Source organism: Macaca thibetana, chromosome 14 (assembly GCF_024542745.1).
Source record: "Macaca thibetana thibetana isolate TM-01 chromosome 14, ASM2454274v1, whole genome shotgun sequence".
NCBI classification, from domain to species: domain Eukaryota; kingdom Metazoa; phylum Chordata; class Mammalia; order Primates; family Cercopithecidae; genus Macaca; species Macaca thibetana.
Window position 1 is genome coordinate 104859973 of NC_065591.1, and position 21612 is coordinate 104881584.

Sequence of the window (21612 nt, forward strand, 5' to 3'; positions counted from 1 at the left end):
TATCTCCCTACTAATTCTAAGCATCTTTAAAGCAAGCAAGAATTTCATTTGTTCACTACTGGTATCCCTTACCATCCAGCATAGTAGATCTGCTTGGCTTGGGACTGGTACTGATTTGATGATGGGTAGTTGAAGACATGACAGAGAGATGGTGCTGTGGAGGGCCCACGTATTAGGAGCCTTGGATTTAGTTCATCCCAAAAGAACTCTAGGGTTTGGCCTCCATTGAGTTAAAATTAGATTAAAGTTTTGAAAACATCATAGAGATGTTGAGGGGAAGAAATGCTTTGCTTCTGCCATTTCTTGCCCCCCTCCCACCATGGTCGTTGCTCAGTGGTGAGACTCCATCAGCTTTTATCACAGTCACACCTTTATGGCTGGTTCTGTGCTTTCTTGGGAGAAACGAATGTTGGTGTTCCAGGAAGGGGTATTATAGTTCACAAATACTGTGGATATGATGAGGTGAATAGACATCACCAGGGCTGCAGACTTCTCATCATGTATGTAAATGTCATCCATTTGTCTCCTTATACGACATAGATTTACATGGAAAAAAATATGGCTAACCAAAGGGAAAACTCACTGATTTAAAAAATATATATATGTACTGTAAATCTGTTAGCTTTGGGTGTTAAGTGAGATAAATGTTAAGCAGAATATGTGTGAATCTGCAATAATAATTAATGCATTTTGTATGATAGGTTATATTGTCCAGATTTGTTTTTTGCAATTGGCAAACAGAGGCTCACTTGAACTTGGCTTTTCCTGGCAAGGCTTTTCTGCTCTGCTCTTCTACTCCTTTACTTGTTAGTGTGCTACAGGGAACTTGCTGGAGGTGAGACTTTGCATTGTTCTTATCTCTGTAATGAGGGAAGATGAAAGGATGTAATTGGTCTTCACCAAAATTTATTGCTCCCAGGCAGTTTGATACCGGCAACTTACACTGTGTCTATATGTAGCCAATAATTGAACATTTTCACTCATTTTCTTCAGTCATCTCAAGGACCAAATTAACCAGACAAGTTGTACAATTTAGTTATGAAGCGAATGAAAAAGCAGACCAATTACCAATCATTTGCTGTCTAAGTTCTGGGAATATAGCCTAGACACAGGATGTAAGTTGAATTATGTTATTTCAGCATCACATCCTGGAGAAATATAATTTTCAGAGTATTATTTGTCTGGGGCCTAGACTCTAGGCTACTTCTCTTCAGGAGAAATAAAATTAGAGCTTCATATGTATTTAAAAATTTTCTAGTAGCTGTGTTAAAAATAGAAACTAATTTTAATAATATATTCTGTTCAACTCAATATATCAAAAGTATTATCATTTCAACAGGTATGCAGTATTTTAAAAACAATTGGCCAGGCACAGTGGCTCACACCTGTAATCCCAGCACTTTGGGAGGCCAAGGTGGGCAGATCACCTGAGGTCAGGAGTTCGAGACCAGCCTGGCCAACATGGCGAAACCCCATCTCTACTAAAAATACAAAACTTATCCAGGTGTGGTGGAGTGTGCCTGTAGTCCCAGCTACGCGGGAGACTGAGGCAGGGATAATTGCTTGAACCCAAGAGGCGGAGATTGCAGTGAGCCGAGATCGCATCACTGCACTCCAGCCTGGGCTACAGAGTGAGACTGTATCTCTGAAATAATAATAATTTTAAAATAAATAAATAAATACAAATAATTGATGTGATATCTTACCTTTTTGCTATTGTTTTACTGACTCTTTGGAATTCGGAGTGTATTTTGCACCCCTCAATTTGGGTTAGCTACAATATATTCCAAGTGTACCCTGGTCGCAAATGCATGGTGGCTGCCGTATTGGACAGCACAGGTCTAGGCTGGTTGGGATGTGATTGTCTGAGAAGGAAACAGGTAAAGGAACAATTGTATCATTACCTTTAAAAAGAGGACAGCAAACATTTTCAATAATGGGCAAATTGTAAATATTTAGGTTTTATGGGCTGTGTGGTCTCTGTTGCTCTGCTGTCATAGCACAAAAGTAGCCACAGACAATACATAAACAAATGGATATGGCTGTGTTCCAATAAAACTTTATGTACAAAAAGAGATGGCGGGTGAATTTGACTTGCATGCTGTAGTTTGTCTACCTTGTTCTTAACCTTAAAATACATTGCTCTTTCGTGTAAATCTAAATAATTTCTGTTTGGAATTATTGCTTGTATGTTGAATAATGGCGTATTTAGAAATCATAAGGACAGCAAATGATAGCTTCTGTTGTTTATTTCCTCTCTTATAAAGTGCTGGGTGATTCTCACTATGTTATAAGTGTTGTTCGTTGGTTGGTTTAGAAAATGAAAGTGTTTTTACATCACTATTGATTACCACTTTTCTCTTTTTTCCCCCTTCTGCTCTTCATCCCTTCTGGCTGGAATAACATTTCTGGATGGTTTGGCTACTGTATTCCAACTCATATTATTCTGTTACAATAGGTAAGACCCTTGTCTTTCCTTTTGAATTATTATTCTGCCCAATGTTATAATATTAATATGTATAGTTTTGCTTTTAAGTGTTCAAGGAAATAGCATGGCATAATTTCCATAAATTTATTCCAAATTAAATTATTTTCAGCTACAAGGAAATGTCATTGGTACAGAGTATAAAATGAGATAGATTCCAGTCAACTGTGGAATATCCTTTTAAAATATTTTATAAAACATGGTTTACATTCAATACACAGTCAAAAAAGAGATATGTGCAGAATTTTACTGTCTTATTTTTTTTCGTTCTCAAATTGGATATAAGAGAGTCATAAACCCATACACGCCTTTATGTTTGTTAATGTGGTTATGTTTAAAAATTTTTTTAAGCTTTTTCTCACATTAGGAGTGCTGGCAAGAGATGTTTGTGTTATAGCCTTGGGTAGCATGCTGGTAAATAGTCTGTGAAGCCAGGAGAGTAACTATATAATGAATTGACCATTTGGTTATGTAATGGGGATGGCTATCTTCAGATTTATTTTGACAACTTGATGTGAACCAATAGTAGACATGCTCATCAGGGTGTAATAGGAACATTTAATGAAAGAAGATATAATGAACATCTTTAGGTCTCTTCTTGTCATGTCATTTTATTGTGTCTGAAAAAAAATTATTTTAAAATTTGTTCTCCGCCATTTAAAACAACAACAGCAACATCACTCTGAAACCCTCCAGGGCAAGGTCTGACTAGTTCCACTGCTCCTCCCATGGATGACCCAGTCATCACTGGTAGAATCCTCTCCACCATCCCCCAGAAGCACTTTACCCCTTTACCTGTCCCTGTGTCCATCTGTGGCTCTTACACATTACGAGGAAGAAGCAGTGCTCTGAAAAGAGTCCCCTCAGCTTTTCTCTTCTCTCTCTAAAAGACCTCCTTTCTCTTAATTCGCTTTCTCCTTCTTTCTAGTTTCATGGGAAAAACCAATCCATCTTTCAGAAGCTGAACTTTGCCCTTGTCACTCGCACCTCCCTCCTCTGACTTCCTCTGGTACCTATTTCATTAGTTAAGCCTCGCCCTGTGGCATTTGATGTTTTTTCTTCTCCAGCAGATCTCTGAGCCCAGAGTCCAGCCTGCAGACATCACAGGGCTTCCCTGTGCCTGAGAGGGACAGAGAATATCCCTTCTCCTTGCTCCTTTGTCCTTCCTTTCCTCACCACTTGTCTGAAGAGATGTTATCACCTCCTTTTCCTTCCACTCCTGACTCCCCGCCCCTGCCACAGCCTTTCCACTAGCCATATCCTCCCAGACGCCGAATTCAGTGGCGCCTTCTCAGCCTCGGCCTCAGCCCTCCGCAGCACCTTCCTCCCTCTGTCCTTTGGCCTCCCTCCCTGTTCTCCTCTGGTTTGCCTTCTCCCTTTCTGACTTCACCTTACTTTTGTTCTTCTTAGGCTCCTTCACTTGTTCCCAGTCCCCGAATGCAGGTGGTCTTGAAAGCCCTGCTTGTATCTTTCCTCCTGTCCTCATTGACTCCTGAGTCATCCCTAACTCTTCTCTCTCATCTGCACTGCAGCCCATACTTCCAGTGCCTGCCTAGGAGTGCTTTGGATGGAATACACCCCAGACACGTCCGTCACCTTCCTTCCTCCTGTTAGGGCCATGGTCATTCCCTTGGTCTCTTCCTCACCTGTCCCAGCTGTCATTTGTGAAGGCCTGAGGTCTGCCTCTGCCCTGACTTTTCCATTCCCTTCTCCATAACCACTGTGGCCTTTGCAGGGTCACTGCCAGATTCCCCGGCTCGCCCCTTCACCCGTTGCTGTTAGATTCATCTTCATAAAGCGTAACTCTCATCCTGTCCTTCTTCTGTTCCAGAAAGTGTCCCTGACTTTTCATCATTACTTAGATTAGTGCCTGACACATAGTAAGGACTCAGTCAATACTAGTTTTCCTCCTTCTCATCATTTGTATTCTCAAATTCTTATTTTGCCATTTAAAGCTTTCTGTGATCTAGAACAACCTTCTTTTTGACTTTATTTCCCGCCAGTGGAAATAGAGTGGGAAAGGGGGAACTGTAGGTGGTTCCTCCCCAGGGTGGGAAATGGGGGCCAGTAGGAGATGAGGCTGGCAAGGGGGCACTGGGGACAGATCAGGGACGGGGGCTCTATCTCGTTTCAGAACTTCATCCTGTGGTTGCCATGAAGGATTTCAAATAGATGTGTGATATACCTGTGTGGTCAATACAGACCACTCAACCTGCTGACTCACACTATCCGTCCCCTCTCCTGTGTCCCTATTGAAATCCTACCTTTTTTTTTTTTTTTTTTTTTTTTTTTGAAACGGAGTTTCACTCTTGTCACCCAGGCTGGAGTGCAATGGCTCACTGTAACCTCCACCTCCCCGTTCAAGCAATTCTCCTGCCTCAGCCGCCCGAGTAGCTGGGATTACAGGCGTACGCCACCATGCCCAGCTAGTTTTTGTATTTTTAGTAGAGACGGAGGTTTCACTGTGTTGACCAGGCTGGTCTCGAACTCCTGACCTAGGTGATCCACCCATCTCGGTCTATCAAACTGCTTGGATTACAGATGTGAGCCACAGTGCCTGGCCTGAAATCCTACTTTTAATCAAAGGTGGATTTGGAATGCCATCACTTCTTAGAAGTCTTTTGTTCTCTCTCCGGCTGGTAACAAGCATTCCTCCTCAGGGTCTCCTCGTTGCTGCGAGCACATCCAGCTTTCCAGCTTGTAGTACATCTCCTTATGCCCCAGTCATATCTCCCTCCCCAACCTGCAGGGCCCCTGCCTGACACAGCCTCCAGGGCCCTGCTCCACCTAGCATTGTGCCATGTGCCCTGCCTGTGCTCTGCAAGTGTTTGTTGGAATCTAAATGTGCCTAGATGTTTTTGAGTAGTTTCCTTTTTTATTTTTTTTCGATTTCACAGCAGAATTATTCAGGCTCACTATTTTTAGTGATATTTTCATTATAATATTTAGCCTCGGTAATATTTAGTCAATGTCAATAACATCTGTTTAACTAAAGGAAATAAAAGTTTGCTGGGTCAATGAGTGGTCTACCAAGTCTGAATCGTTTTTCCCCAGACAAGGAGGACACTTTGCCTGGTTCCTTCCTGTCCACCTGTTCTTTCTCATGCCCTTCCATATCAGGCTATTGTCTGAACAACTTTGGACCCATAACTTCTTCAGGACATGGCAGAATACCAGGATGGATCTAGTAACGTTCATTTGACTTTTGAGGGAGGATAAGAAAGTAATTATTTTTAGTTATTTTTTTCATCGTGCTGCACTTTGCTAATTCCTTCTCTGTGTGACACACATACACACACATACACACACACATGCTGTAAAACATGATTTGTAGGCTGTGTGCCATGGCTCATGCCTGCAATCCCACCACTTTGGGAGGCTGAGGCAGGAGGATCACTTGAGGTCAAGAGTTCAAGACCAGCCTGGCCAACATGGCAAACACTCATCTCTACTAAAAATACAAAAATTAGCTGGGCAGTGTGGTGCAGGCCTGTAATCCCAGGTACTTGGGAGGCTGAGGTAGGAGAATCACTTGAATCTGGGAGGTAGAGGTTGCAGTAAGCCGAGATCGCACCACTGCACTCCAGCCTGGGCGACAGAGTGAGACCTCCGTCTCAAAAAACACAAACAAACAAAACTATGATTTGTAGAACCTAGCAACGAAATGCTAGCTTGTGAGCTTTCTTTCACTTTTATTTCTAAGGCATGGAAAGATGGCAGATATTTGAGTGAAAACATCCCCAGTTTTAGTGTATTCTTTAAACACATATAAAATAAAGATACAAGTGTTTACAAGCGAGGAAGATGACAATTGGTTTACGCTGTAAGCATTCTCCCAGGACAAACTCGCTGGGTTTGTTTCCCCTGTCAGTAAGAAAACTAGCACTAGGTGGATTCCCTCCACCGTCATGGCCTTCTTGGGTAGAAAGACAGGATGGCCATTTTCAGGGGATGAATGAGTCACTACTGGGCGGTGAGAACTTCTCAGTGGGTCACAGTCAGGCTTCGGCAGCTCGGCAGGTGAGGGAGCACCCACTAAGACAGTAATTGTGGTAAAGGAAGGAAGTGCACTCAGACACCTCCGCACCCTGGGAAAGGCAATTCCCTTCCCACTTTACTCCCTAAAACAGCCCCCTGGGAACCACATTCGCGAGCTAGCTGTGGGATCACGCACGCTGTGACTACAAAATGTAAAGCAATAGAACACAGAGAACACACTGGAGCATTAATCTGAGGTTCTGAAATGCCATCATGCATTATTTATACTTCCTGATATGAAAATATATCGCAAATGAATTTAAATGAGAGAGATAATAGTTCTGCTTTTCCCCTGATGATAGATTCAGAATGGGTAAATTGCTTTATTTTATTTCAACCTGTCTTCTAAAATAGGCCAGTATGTTATAGAAATAGGCTTTTCTCTTTGAGGTGAGTGAAGTGGCTCAACTCAAGGAAATTTTTCTTTGGATAAAGGAGTTGTTTTTTTTTTTAATTGGTTTTCTAACTGTGTTATATTATCTGCAGATCAGTTTTGGGAATGTTAGAAGTTTTGTCATTTAAAGCTCTGAGGTGAGATGAGTAGAGCCACAAACCTATAGGTGAATGATGAGAAAAAGATGAATTGGGGTATGTTTCTAAAGACTTACTCTGTTCCCTTTAACAGCATTTGGGGAAAATTACATGGGAGAGACAGCGCAGTTTGTTAATTATTCATCACAGGAGTGCCTATTAGCCTATACTAATTTGATTGCTTTGAAAAAAACAGATTAAAATACTCTGTAGAAGGCAGAGCCATAATTATTGAGTGTCCAGTAGGTGTCTTGCTTATTTAATTCCCTGGATCCAGTCTCAGAAGTTGGCATTAATATCACCTTGCTACACAGTGGAACAAACAGAAGAGCAGAGAGGTTAGGCACCTGGCTTAAAAGCACAGAGCTCATAAGAGAGGAGGGTAGGCTTTGAACTCAGTCCAATGTTGGAGCTTGAACTCTTGACTATTATTCTATACTGACCACCTCCCCATCCCAAAACAGCACTGACCTAAGGCACACAGAATCCATAACTTCCCCTTAATGTTTACAGACAACTCTCAGTTACCTTAAATTGAAACGTTGCTTTTACAGCCATAGATGAATAGGAGTTGACTCTTTTCAACAGGAGGGTCAAAGGTATCGGGCATGGAAGATATCCTGTCCACAACCATAAATGTTTTGATCTTAGCAACATTGCAGATGGTAAATAGATGAAAGACAGAAGCATGAATGGATAGATAAACACAACGATAGCTAGATGGATAGCTAGATGAACAGACAAAAAGACAGATGAACAGGAAGAAGAAAGGAAGATAGAAAGATGGACAGAAAGATAAATGGATGAAAGAAAGATGATAGAATAGTAGATGAAAGAGAAAGAAGGAAAGAAGGAAAGAAGGGAGGGAGGAAGGAAGGAAAGAAAAAGAAAGAAAGAAAGAGGAGAAAGAAGGAAGGAAGGAAAGAAGAAAGAAGGAAGGATATAGATGGACAGACAGAAGAAAGAAAGGAAGGGAAAGGAATAAAGGAAGAAAGATGATAGCTAGATGGTTAGATCAATGGATGAACAGCTAAATAAATGGCAGTTCATAGATGTGGAAATACACTGGGTGTTAAAGTTCATGCTTTAAGCTTTGTATGTGTTAGGTTTTCATGTAAACAGCATTTGCTGATGGGAACAGCAACGTAGGCACTCAGGAGATTTGTGGCTTGATACTACTGGTACTTTTACTGGAATCCATGTGTTCCCATAAGGCTGGTAATACAGGAGCTAACTTTTTTATTTTGCCACATTTTTTTCTGAATAATAACAGATGATCAAAGTAAATCCTATTTTCCCATTAAATTCCAATATTTATTTAACCAAATATTTATTGACTTGAGGAAATTCTCATCCATGTAATAAAATCATGATGAAATATAATATGACACTTAAAATAAAAATAACATAAAATCACACTTAAAATATTTTAAAAATAACTTGATTATAAGCAATATTGTAAAAATATTTGAAATATTAATAATGTCTTAGGTTCAACCCAGCAAATAACAGAAAATAAAGCCTCTACTTCCCAGGCCATACCAGGTTGGAGGCAAAAATTAAGTTGTATGTATAGTCTCAGAACAATTTCTCTGTCCCACCTGCTCTGGGGTGATCAGAGTTCTGCACTGTTCCTGTCGTCTCTGGAAGTCAGCATCATGTCTTCTTGATCTTCATCCTCTGTTTTAGTCTATTCTTATGCTACTATAAGGACATATCCAAGACTGGGTAATTTATAAAGGAAAGAGGTTTAATTGACTCACAGTTCGCCAGGGCTGGGGAGGCCTCAGGAAGCTTACAATCATGGTGGGAGGGGAAGCAAACAGGTCCTTCTTCACATAGTGGCAGCAAGGAGAAGTGCAGGGGAACTCCCCTTTACAAAACCGTCAGATCTTATGAGACACATTCACTATCATGAGAACAGCACAGGAAAGACCCACCCCATGATTAAATTACCCCCCACTGAGTCCCTCCCACAACACTTGGGAATTATGGGAGCTACAATTCAAGATGAGATGTGGGTGGGAACGTAGCAAAACCATATCATCTTCATATATTCTGGTCCTGGTGGCTGCTGTCTTCCAAGGCTCCAGCTGACTGCAGTAACATCTCTGCTTGCAATGAATCTCTCTGGGCTTCAGGTTCCATGTCTGGAAATGGGCATCAGAACAGTGATGATGACTGTTGCTGAGACTTGAATAATCAGACACTCTGACACTGCTGTTCTGTTTTTTCCTGAGAAAAAGAGACAAAACTTAGAGCTTTAAAATATTGAGGAGGGAAATAGACCATTTGTTTGGAGTGGCATTGCCATTTGTTCCAAGAATGTTGTTTTTGACAGAAACTTTGAAAACTTTTAAAACAATGTCAAAACAATGGGTATTTAGGTGGTTAGCAAGTTATTTTTAACTCTTTACAATATTCCAGAAATGGCTTTGTGCATCACTTGCTATATTAGGTTTGCCTTCTAGTAATACCTCTGGTCCACCATAGAATCCGTGCACACTTGCAGAGATCACCAGAAGATAAGCTCCTGCCTGTGGTTGAATTACTGAAGAGCAAGGACTTCCCTTGTGGACACGGATGTCAGCTCACATTTTGTTGGTAGCTTTACTACCCATCCTGATGATCCATCCATCTTGTGAGGCCTGCAGTTTCTCTGATTCCCTCAGTTCTCCCTGCTTTTGCAAAATGAATAAAGGACTGTGCTCCGGACTTTAATTTTTCTCGTTCTGTAAGGCATCCATGGTCTAGTGTTAAGAAGTGTGGACTTTGGGTTATCCTGCCTGGCCCCAGCCCTGGCTTTGACACATACCAGCTCAGTGAACTCAGACAAGGTGCTTCTCTAAGCTTCAGGTGTCCCCATGCAGAATCAAATGAGATAATGTGAAGCTTCTATCACTTAGGTGTGTCAGAGGGAAAGGGTTAGTAGTTCACTAGCTTAGTACCAATTCCAGCTGCTTAGTACTCTGCTTGGTTCACAATCCTTCAGTATTCCTTGAAGGAGTGTTTCTTGGGATGCTCTTGTGAGCCAAGTATTGTTCTACAGGCTAAGGGTGCAGTGATGAACCAGATCCCTACAGTTCCTGCCCTGGGATTAGACTCAGGGCAGGAACCTTTTGTGAACAGATCTCACTGTCAGACCAGCTTTTGAACTCAAGTTTCTGTGACCTGGGAGTGACAGCTTCATGGGTACAGGGTTTTCTTTTGGAGTGATGCAAATGTCTTGGAACTTGATAGAGGTGGTGATGGCACTACTAAATGGCACTGAATGTACTAAATGGCACTGAATTGTACACTTGAAAATGGTTAGTTTCATGTTATGTGAATTTCACTTCAATGAAAAAAAGATGATACTATGATCAACTCCCTGGCCTTCATGCCAAGCTGTGATTCATCCCGGACCTGATTCATCCTGATCTTAGGTAATTTCTTCTCTGAAATTTTATTTCCCTTTATTTAGAAATGCCTTTGAAACTCATGGGTCAGGGCCAGAAAGTAGCCTATGTAATGTGTCATCAGCTATCTTGCAGAGTGTTTTGCACATGTAATGAGTTAATAATAATTAACTCTATCTCCCAGGAATGCCTGCTTTCTACTTCTGCTTCCATTCTTTGAGCTAGGGTGATGATTCTTTTCCCGGATACTCTTTGGAGGGCTCCCAGGGAAGGGAACAGAAGAGCTGAAAGTGCTGAAGGTGAACTTAGCTTCAGCTTGAGTTTCCTAGGGCTGCCCTGACACAAAGAGTGCAGGTCTTTGCGTTAAAACTCTGCTAAAGGCAGAACAGAAAAATAGCAGGGGCTCTAACAAAAGGCCCCCTAACCTTGTGCCAGAGTCCTCCTTTCTCTACACTCCCCTGAGCTAGAACAGTTATGATCATTTCCCATAAAACTAAACAGCTATGTGTCTGTCCTATTGACAAAGCGTGTTTGAGGGCCATTCAGGTGGCATGGCTGAAGCAGGTGTGAGAGAAAGCTGGATTGAGTTAGTTGTCTTCAAGGGACACAAGTCCACCATTCTAATGGTATCTAATCCATTTGATTCAGGCATTTGGCATGAGTCTGAATGCCTGAAAAAGAATGCCTTGGAGAAAGTCTGAAACAGACATTTGTCTCCTCGTGGCTGGTATGGATGTCTCAGATTCAGTCAATTCTGTGGGGTTTTTCTATTCCATTTTTTGCTCTGTGGTGAGAACGCATGGTGCAAGGTGGGGGGCAGAAACAGAGGGTAGAGGGAATGAGTGACAGAGAGAAAGAGAATGAATGACTGAGAAAAAAGAGTTTATATGTGGCTGGATACGATTTACACTCATAGAATCAAAACAGTACATAGGAGAATGTTGTCCATACCTAATGGTAGTAAATAAATCAGTTAGAAATAAGGCATTTAAGTGCTTATGCATTGTAGACCAGAAAGACTGAAACTACTGGCTCAGACTCTGACTCAAATATTTAACTTTTAGTTTTTTGTCTCAATAGCACCAGATAATTTATTATAGGAGGTTTGAGAAATTCCATTCTTTCCCCTTATTTTCTTCAAAACGTATAATTAACTTTGTCGATTATCAGTTGGTTGTAGATACGTGACTTTATTTCTGGGTTCTCTATTCTGTTACATTTATCTGTGTGTCTATTTTTATACCAGTACCATGCTGTTTAGGTTACTGTAGCCTTGTAGTGTAGTTTAGAGTTAGGCAGTATGATGCCTATAGAAAAAAAATACACAAAATTCAAAACCCAGTACAAAATTTGATGTAAAAAAAAGTGTAGTTCAGTATTCACTTAAATCACCTAGATGCTGTTTTCCCTCCTAGTGCAGGATTTTTAAAACTTGGGTTAATGAGCTTCTGGGACAGTCACTTTCATATTCTTTAACCCCAATCCATGGTGATAAATATATTTTATATCACAATCTAGAATACACAAGCAAATCATACAGTTAAATATTCCTGTGATATATTTAGATATTAAAAATAATTCCTGAGACAAAATTTTCACAAAATATTACCAACCCATCTCATATGCATGCTATATTTTATATTGTTCTATTTGGTTCTTCTTTATTCTATCATTTTCTATCCTGTCCTTCAATTTTTTGTCACAAGATACAGCATACAACACACTGCTGTAGGGAACCCATGGACGAGCTTTGGGGTCCCTTTTAATCCATGAACCAATGCGCTAAATTTCTACTGGGTCATATGCATTTTTCCAGGAAGAGCACTTGTGGTACTTGTCAAATATTTCAAAGGTAGATTCAATGACCCAGAAAAGCTGAAGAACTGCTACTATAGAGGGTCTTTTGATAAGTTACAGGTTATTTTGATAAGTTTGTAATTCATTTAAGTTCCAATTTAATTTAAGACAATATTAATGCAAATAGTGACTTAAATTCTTTCCCCTTTTGGTGGGAGAGTTTCTTTTTCCCCCAATATAACTTTTTAAGCAACAGCATCACTCTATATGAAATGAGGTCTTGGGTTAGATTATTCTTAAGTCTCTCATAATTCTAACTTTACCCAAATACTTTATTAGTATCAAAAAGTAATACATATTTATTGTAGAAAATTTACAAACACAGATAAACAAAGTAGGAAAATAAAAATTGCCCATTAAACTACCACCTAAAAAAAAAATATGTTCAACATTTTGGTGTCTATCCTTCAGGTCTTTTGTTTATGTACAAACATATATACTTTATAAACTACATTTTTTATATTGTAGTATAAACTATTTTGTAACATTTTGCTCACTATAGCATCATTTCTCCGTGTCATCATATATTTTCTACTGTATTTTTTTAATGCCTGAAAATACCTATAAAATATTTAATTGTATAATTTAACCAATAGCAACACTGAGCATTAGTTTACTTCAGTTTTTCTCTCATAAGCAACATTACAATGACCATCCTTTCAGTTTTTTACATTAATTTGATTTTCATAGTCTAAATTAACTCATATAAATGGAATAGCTGGGTCTAAACGTGTAAACATTTTTGAGACTTTGATACCTGTTACAATTTGCCCACCTAAAAGGTGTACTTACGTAGATTCTAGGTACTGCACTGGTCTTCCAGATGCAAGGCTCCTGTGTCCCCGTGCACTCTGAGTACTGTGTAGCATCCAGGTGCACCTTTAGGCAAGAGAGACTTTTAAGTTTCCCTTCATAGAGAAGTGTTCAGTAACATGAGGATTTCATTTGGGACTGAATCTGTGTGGGTAGTAAGTTGTTTACCGGACAGTAATCGAATCCAATCCTTAGCTGAATTGGATGTGCTGGTGATACCTACCTAAGGAAATTGCTGCAAGTCAAGTCAATAAAGCAATTTCATATGGGAGAAAACCCGAACTTCCTTTTTAAAGGATAAATAGACAAAGGACTTTTCTTTTGAAACATTGTTAATTAAAATGGAGTTTGAACAACCCTTGAGCCGTGAGAAGCAGATTTGGTATTTCTCAGAAATCATCTTTTATGAAATGTGACTTGAATTTCTATTTTCTGCCTAATCTGAACAGAAGCCTAGCAGCAGTCCCTCCCCACCCCCGCACCTCCACCCCTCTAGAGAAGTGGGTTTCACATGGGACTCAGGGTAAGCTGGGACTCACATAAGCTGGGAAATGCCATAGTATGTCACTAAAAGGAAATTTAGTTAGCATGATTTAGCTTGGCTTGATGATGGCAGTAGTTTCTTACCTCAAAATAACTGAAGCAATATTTTACCTTTCTCCAAGTATAAAGAAAATCTTGTGAACTTTAGATTTTGTTGTTGTTTATTATTATTTTTATTTTTAAGTTCCGGGGTCCATGCGCAGGATGTGCAGGTTTATTACATAGATACACGTGTGCCATGGTGGTTTGCTGCACCTGTCAACCCATCACGTAGGTATTAAACCCAGCATGCACTAGCTATTTATCCTGATGCTCTCCCTCCCCCCACCACCCATACCCCAACAAGTCCCGGTGTGTTGCTCCCCTCCCTGTGTCCATACTCTTTGGAGGGCTCCCAGGGAAGGGAACAGAAGAGCTGAAAGTGTTGAAGGTGAACTTAGCTTCAGCTTGAGTTTCTTAGGGCTGCCCTGCCGCAAAGAATGTAGGTCTTTGCGTTAAAACTCTGCTAAAGGCAGAACAGAAAAATAGCAGGGGCTCTAACAGAAGGCACCCCTACCTTGTGCCTGTGTCCTCCTTTCTCTACACTGCTCCCACTTGTTCAGCTCCCACTTATAAGTGAGAACATGTGGTGTTTGGTTTTCTGTTCCTGCATTAGTTTGCCGAGGATAATGGCTTCCAGCTCCATCCATGTCCCTGCAAAGGACATGATCTCATTCCTGTTTTATGGCTGCATAGTATTCCATGGTGTATATGTGCCACATTTTCTTTATCCAGTCTATCGCTGATGGGCATTTGGGTTGATTCCATGTCTTTGCTATTGTGAATAGTGCTGCAATGAACATACCCGTGCATGCATATTTGTAACAGAATGATTCATATTCCTTTGGGTATATAGCCAGTAATGGGATTGCAAGGTCAAGTGGTATTTCAGCTTCTAGATCTTTGAAGAATCACTGCAGTGTCTTCCACAATGGATGAAGTAATTTACATTTCCACCAACAGTTTAAAAGCATTCCTGTTTCTCTGCAACCTTGCCAGCATCTGTTGTTTCTTGACTTTTTAGTAATCTCCATTCTGACTGGTATGAGATGGTAAAAAAAATTTTGTGAAGTTTGGGGTTATAGAAAAAATATTTCCAAACTTTTCCCAGTATGAATAGTAATGCTAATGATCCAGATGCCTCTGGCCTGTCCCTGCTTATAACTTCAGTGAGGGTCACACTGAGAGTAACGATATTACTTACTCTTGCCCACCCACACACCACAATCTTAGCCACAGAAAAATTCCTCTCAGTTCCTGGAAGTCCCCTGGGGGCTTGTGAATGCGCTTATGTTACCCAGAGCAAAAAATTCTTCTTTGGTTTTCCCATGTCAGCCTTCTCTTCTCAGGGTCCAGGCCTAAGCCATAGGTCTAGGCAGGGGCAGACTTGGGCAGTCTCTGCCATGCTGTGTTCAGAATCATTGTTTGTCTCCAACTCTGGGTCAGGTTGGTGGCCCAGCTCTATGTCACCTTAGGATAAATTCATTTGCTGAAAGGACCCCAAGTCTCTCATGTACAAAGATATTTGACAGATCGCCTGGCCCCAAGTCCACCAAATGTGCTTAGAGATGTTGGAATCCAGATTCAGGCTGCCAGCCGAGTGAATTAACCGAGGAAACAGGCACGTTTCTGGTGAGAGACTGAGGCCCAGAGAAGTGAAATGAGCTACCCAACTAGTAAGTGAAGATTGCTCTGATCCTAATGTTCCATGCTCTTTTTAAAATTCCTGATACTTAATTGGAGTCCAGTGTCAGCCAGTATAGTGCCAGGGCTGGTGGGTTTACCAACTTAAAATAAAAGTCCCACCGTCAGCATTTTAAACCCTTACCTGAGGCATTAGGCAGCCCCTTTAGAATCTGGTCCTCCCCTCGAGGAAGGATATTTTTCCAATGGAATCCTCTGGGTGCAATTGAATTTCACTGGGTGGTCCCTGAAATTCTAATTGCAGATAATGGCTACACCTCAGAAATTACTTACAGCCTTTAAAGTTTACTGGAGAATTCTCTCCTTATTCCTCGATACAGAACTAAAGAGAGGCCTGAGAGAGGCTGTTGTCACTGTGAAGACTTCAACCTCCTCGGCTTGTTGGGGGCCAAATTGATCCAGTCTCGAAGCCTTTTTAGACGATTGCTAATAGCTGTATGTTTTTGATGGAAAGCCAGAAGTCATTTTTTTTCTTCTTCCCTCATCCATAATGTTGCTTGAAAGGCATTTGGGGCCATCTGCATGGCTGTCGTGATTAATTCAGTGTCTGAGAGAGCAAGAGAGCCACTCAAAGGGGAAGCATAGCATTTATAGAGAGGATTGAAGCCCTTTAAAGGCAGGATATAGGAAGGTTTTGAGACAAAGTTATACCTTGAAGTGACCACTGTGTCATTGGCCATCTTAGGGCGACCTGGCTGGAGAATGGCAGGTCCCTCACAACTTTGTCACAGGCTGCCGTTTGCTGAAGACGTGGTACAGCCCACAGGAACACGTTTAAAGATTGCTGGTGCATGAAGTACATTCTTTATGTTTTGAAATGTTTTACTATACTTCCTTGACTTGCCTTATTTCCATAAATTTTGCTTTCTCTGAGGAAAATTTGAACACCTCTCACTTTTCAAACTTCAGTTTTTATGAGGTTGACATTTTCCTTAGTGTATTGTTGGCTATAAATTATTGAGATATATTAAATAAGGCTCTGCCTCCTAGGCCCCAAACACCCTATAAAATGGATGGAAAATAAATGATTTAAGAAGATTCTAGCTGATCTACAGAACCCGTTACAAAAATAATGAAGCTCAAAGGAATGCAAAAGTAGAAAATAGTCAACGTTTTAAACTTGGTGTTTCCACCCAAACCCTGAGTTATGCTTTACAGAAATTTTTAATTGTAGAATTCTCTGGTAACCTAAAAGTCATATTCAGGAAGATAAAAAGATTAAGATTGTATGGTAATATTTGCATAGAAACATATTCCTTTTTCCCTTAACATATTCCTGCTGTTCTCAACCCACTCCTTGCTGTTTTAGCTACACAGCCTTTCTGGTGTGGACCTACTCCAAGATGGCCCCTGTGATCCCCACCTCCTAGTCTTCATGCCATTGTCTAATCTTCTTCCCTTGAAGTGGGACCCGTAATTTGTTTCTAATCAATGTAACGTAGCAAAGGTGATGAGATATCACTTCTGTGATTATATTATGTAAGATTGTAATGTTTGATATGGAGGTTCCTCAAAAAAAAATAAAACGAGAACTATCATGTGACCCAGTAATCCCACTGCTGGGTATTTACACAAAAGAAAGGAGATCAGTATATGAAAGAGATACTTGCACTTCTATGTTTAATATAGCACTGTTCACAATAGTCAAGATATGGAATGAACCTAAATGTCCATCAGTGAATGAATGGATACAGAAAATGTGATATATATAATATACATACACACGCAGTGAAATACTATTCATCCAGAAAAAAGAAGGAAATCCTGTCATTTGCAGCAACGTGGATGGAACTGGAGGTCTTTATGTTAAGTGAAATGAACCAGGCACAGAAAGACAAATATCACATGTTTTCACTAAAAAGTGGATCTCATGGAGGTAGAGAGTAGAAGGGTGGTTACCAGTAGAATGGTAGAGGTTGGAAAGGGAGAAGGGGAAATGAAGAGAAGTTGATTAATGGTTACAAAGCTATAGTTAAATAGTAAGGATGAATTCTAGTATTCAATAAAACAGTAAAGAAATTATGGTTAACAATATATGTTTCAAAATAGCTACAAGAGATGAATTGTAATCTTCCCAACACAAAGAAAAGATAAATGCTTGAGGTGATGCATCTACCAATTACCTTGATTTGATCATTACACATTGTATTCAGCCATCACATGTACCCCTAACACAGGTGCAACTATTATATATCAATTTTAAAAGAATGTCATGTTTATCTTGCTAAGAAACTCTTTTCCTTTCTGGTCATGCTGGGAAAGCCCATATGGCAAGGAACCAGGGGGTGGCATCCAGCTGACGGCCCTCAGTCCAGCAGCCCACAAAGAAACGAATGCTGCCAACAAGCACATGAGCTTGAAAGCCAACCCTTCCCTAGATGAACCTCAGATAAGATTACAGCCCTGGCCAACACCTTAACTGCAGTTTGTGAGTCCCTAAAGCTGAAGACCCAGCTAAGCTGTGTTTGGATTACTGACTTACAGTTACTATAAGATAATACATTTGTTTTGTTTTAAGCCACTAAGTTGATTGTAATATTGTTGCACAGCAACAGATAACTAATGTATTTTGGTACAGATGTATCCCCTGAGACTACATTCATAGAATCATTTAATCATCCAATTATTAAAAATCCCTTGAGCATCCACTACAATGCCAGGCTTGGTGTGAGGTGCTGGAGAAACAAAAAATAAGTATGTCATTGCCTCTTGAAACTACATTAGTAATGAGTGTTGTATAAGGTGCTGGAGATGTAGTGGCAGGAGTAGTCCAAGTCTCTTACAGGAGCAAAGCAGCAGGGGACCTAACCCTTCAGGTGGTGAAAGATGAAGAGTAATGTCAGGAATGACTTCCTAGCAGCAGAGACACTTGAGCTATGCCAACAGTGACAAGGAGATAACCAGGTGAGGTGCGAGAGAATGCAGAAGTGAGGATCACCCAGACAGACAGGGGACAACGTTGGCAAAGGCATTGAGGTTCTGGGAACTGCCAGCAATGAAGTGAGACAGTGAGGGGTGATGTACTGTGCATAAGAGATGGGAGGGGTGAGATAATGAAGGATCTAGTATACACTGTTAAGGAACTTGGGCTTATCCTATAGGCAAAGGGAAGCATTGAAGAGTTGAAAGAAAAGGATGAGGACACATTTGTACTTTAGAGGGACAACTATGGCTTTTTGGGGGTCTCAATTTGGAATCCAACTAGTTCTGCTCTTTTTCCATAGCCCACTAATGAGGTAACAGATGTCTAAATTAGGACTACACTAGAATGGAGGAGAAGGACAAGTTTAAAAAATACATATGAGAGGAAATCTAGTAATTTGTTAGTGAGTATGCTTTTTGGAGTGAGAGGCAGAAAGAAGTCAAAGATAACCTCTAGTTTCCTAGCATGAGTAACTGGGCAGATCTTACCAATTAAATAGAATATACAAAATAGCAGGTTTACCCTGGAGGAAGATGAATCAACTCAGTTATGAACATGTTGGATTTGAGTGCGTGTGGCACATCCAAGGTGAAGATTGCTGTTCAGTAGACTGCAAGACTTCTTATCTCTTGCCCTACTTTATGGCCTGGCAGTACAGAAGCTATGGAAGGATATGTAGATTTCCTTGACTAGAGCTATGGGGAAAGAGTTGTCCTCAGAGAAGAGCCTGGTTGTCATTAAGACATGGAGGTGGGGCGGGTTTGGTGGCTCACACCTGTAATCCCAGCACTTCAGGAGGCCAAGGCAGGTGTATCATGAGGCCACGAGTTCGAGACCAGCCTGGCCAACATGGCAAAACCCCGTCTCTACTAAAAATACAAAAAATTAGCAGGGTGTGGTGGTGGGCGCCTGTAATCCCAGCTATTCAGGAGGTTGAGGCAGGAGAATCGCTTGAACCTGGGAGGTGGAGGTTGCAGTGAGCTGAGATCTCACCATTGCACTCCAGCCCTAGAAACAGTGCGAGACTCCATCTCAAAAAAAAAAAAAAAAAAAAAAAAAAAAGACATGGATGTGGAGAGACTTCTATAAAATATAAAGGAGAGAGGTGGTATGTTTTCAATGAGAAGGAATGTCAGGGAGCCCGATAGAAAAGGTTATGAGAGGAAGATTGATAGTGGAAGGCACACGTAAGCATTAGGAAATGCAGGGGTTTTGATTGAGATGAATGTTCTTCCTTTGCACAGAAGCTATGCCGTGAAGCACTGACTTCTCCCTGCATGCCTGTATTTATAGACTCTTTATGTTAAGGCATACAGGCCCAGCTTATTGAGTAGGATAATTTGAAATTTGCCACTTTCTTCAGTTTAGAGTTTGAGTTTTCTTTCATTCTGTCGTTGTTTTGAACAGATGGTGCAGAACTGCTTCTTCCTGACCTTTAAAAAAACTATTAAGAGTAGAGTCCAGTTGCTTGTCCATTTCTGCTTCTTCGCGCCTCTACATAATGATCCCGCCAGCTTAACTGCAACTGCTTTCATAGCCGGCTCAGCCTGGGGATGCGCCATGGCCTTTTTCCTGAAGCCACTGGGAGCACGTTGTACCCTCCTGACAGACACACTTTCATCTGGGGGAAGCCGTTATTCATTCCTATAGGGTCACCTAAATTAGAAACATGACTATGATGAACTGAAATCTTTTATATCTGTTATTGGCTATTTTTTCTAGCCTGGAAGCCTTGGTTCTCCATTTATTTCATTAATACATTTGTGCTCTGGACAAACAGCTTGAAAAAGTAACTAGGAGAATGGCTGGACGGCACTAAAGAAGTGACAGAACAGAGTTCTAGGCTTCTCCCCGACTTGCCTATGACAAGGTGATTGATGCATTCTGCTATCCTGGACAAGCCATTTAATCTTTATGGGCCTCAGTTGCTTTCTTAGTAAAACAGTATAAATTATACTTCACCGAGCTTAAGATAGTGAGCTCCACCAAAATCTCTTTAAATCGTTTTCAGATCTAACTCCCTTCCAAAGCCAAGCCCATGGGACAGTGTTACTATTATCTACTGCTGTGTAACAAACAACCCTGAGATTTAGTGGCTTAAAACAGCCTTCTTCTTTTCCTCCTCTTGTTGGGAATCAGGAGTTCAGGAAGGATTTAACTGGAAATTTTGTTCCCGATCCTCTCAGCAGTCATGTTGATGATTGGGGCTGGAGGATCCACTTCCAAGACGGTTTCTTCACTTGCACATCTGATACCTCCATGCTCTTTGGCCTCTCCCTCCATGTACTGGCTTGTCCTCCCAGGTCTTTCTATGTAGCTCAAGATTCTCACAGCCTGGAGGTCTCAGGTAAACACTTCTTACGTGGCAGCTGGTTTCCAAGAGGCAGGAAGAAGAAGCCACAGGTCTCTCAAGGGCTTCACATGTAACCAGCACCGCATCACATCAGCCATATTCTATTGGTCCAGGCAGTCACAGGGCCACCTCTTGATGGTAACACGACACAAGAGTGTGTGAGATGGGGACGTCGTGGCCACCTTTGGAAAGTATAACTTGCCATAGCCAGTGACTCCTTCCCTCCAATGAATGGAGAAAAAACTTGGTTTTAGGGGTCATGTATGTAAAGCACTCAGCACAACAGCAAGTGTTTAATACATAATACCTCTTACTAGTCCAGTGAAAACAAAAGACAAACAGGAATGAGAGCCAGGGCCTCTCTCCCTCATACAGGGAGGAGGGTATTTTGCTTAGGAGACAGAGTGGATGAATAAGAACATAATACAGAAGACTGAATACTGGATGTGAGATGAGATTCTCAAAATAGACTGACTGAAATAAAAGAGTTAAATGTTTTTAAAATTAAATTATTCCTGGCTTTATAATATTTGTCTCTAGGCTTTGTAGATCTTGACTGCTTCACTTAAAAAGACAATTCAGAAACATTTTCGGACAAGATTTTTAATATGTGATGCATGTCCTTTCTGCTTTTGCGACATCATGATTTATGATACCATAGTGGCTGATTCCAGGGCATAATTGAGATTGCTGCCTATTTTTTGGCAGTGATTTTTTGCCCATTTTATGAACTAAATTTGGGTATTTACATTCATTTGTATACAGTATAGCCATCTTCACTTGAAAGACTTGGGTCAGGTTCTTTAGAAGGTATGTGTACATTTCTTTTAAATATTTTATGTCTTTGGTGATGTGTGAGGTTCAGCTTATGAAGAATTCTAGCTTTGAAGTTGGTTTAGAAAGATTGCCCCTTCTATGAATGCATAAA

At 40.8% G+C, this 21612-nt stretch overlaps 2 protein-coding genes across 27 annotated transcripts in view; one reads left to right on the forward strand and one right to left on the reverse strand.

The window, feature by feature from the left end:
• The window catches only part of TIMM8B (translocase of inner mitochondrial membrane 8 homolog B), a 1180384-nt gene that overhangs the window by 953840 nt on the left and 204932 nt on the right, over window positions 1–21612 (reverse strand). Inside the window, exon 1 of one of the 9 annotated variants that reach the window (XM_050757800.1) lies at window positions 13596–13599. The exons of the other annotated variants lie outside the window; for them this stretch is intronic. The gene's annotated coding sequence lies outside the window, so the exon portion shown is untranslated. Of the gene's footprint in view, window positions 1–13595; window positions 13600–21612 lie in introns of those variants that run through there. 9 annotated transcript variants of the gene reach the window in all.
• The window catches only part of NCAM1 (neural cell adhesion molecule 1), a 313863-nt gene that overhangs the window by 78051 nt on the left and 214200 nt on the right, over window positions 1–21612 (forward strand). The gene's annotated exons all lie outside the window — the stretch shown is intronic.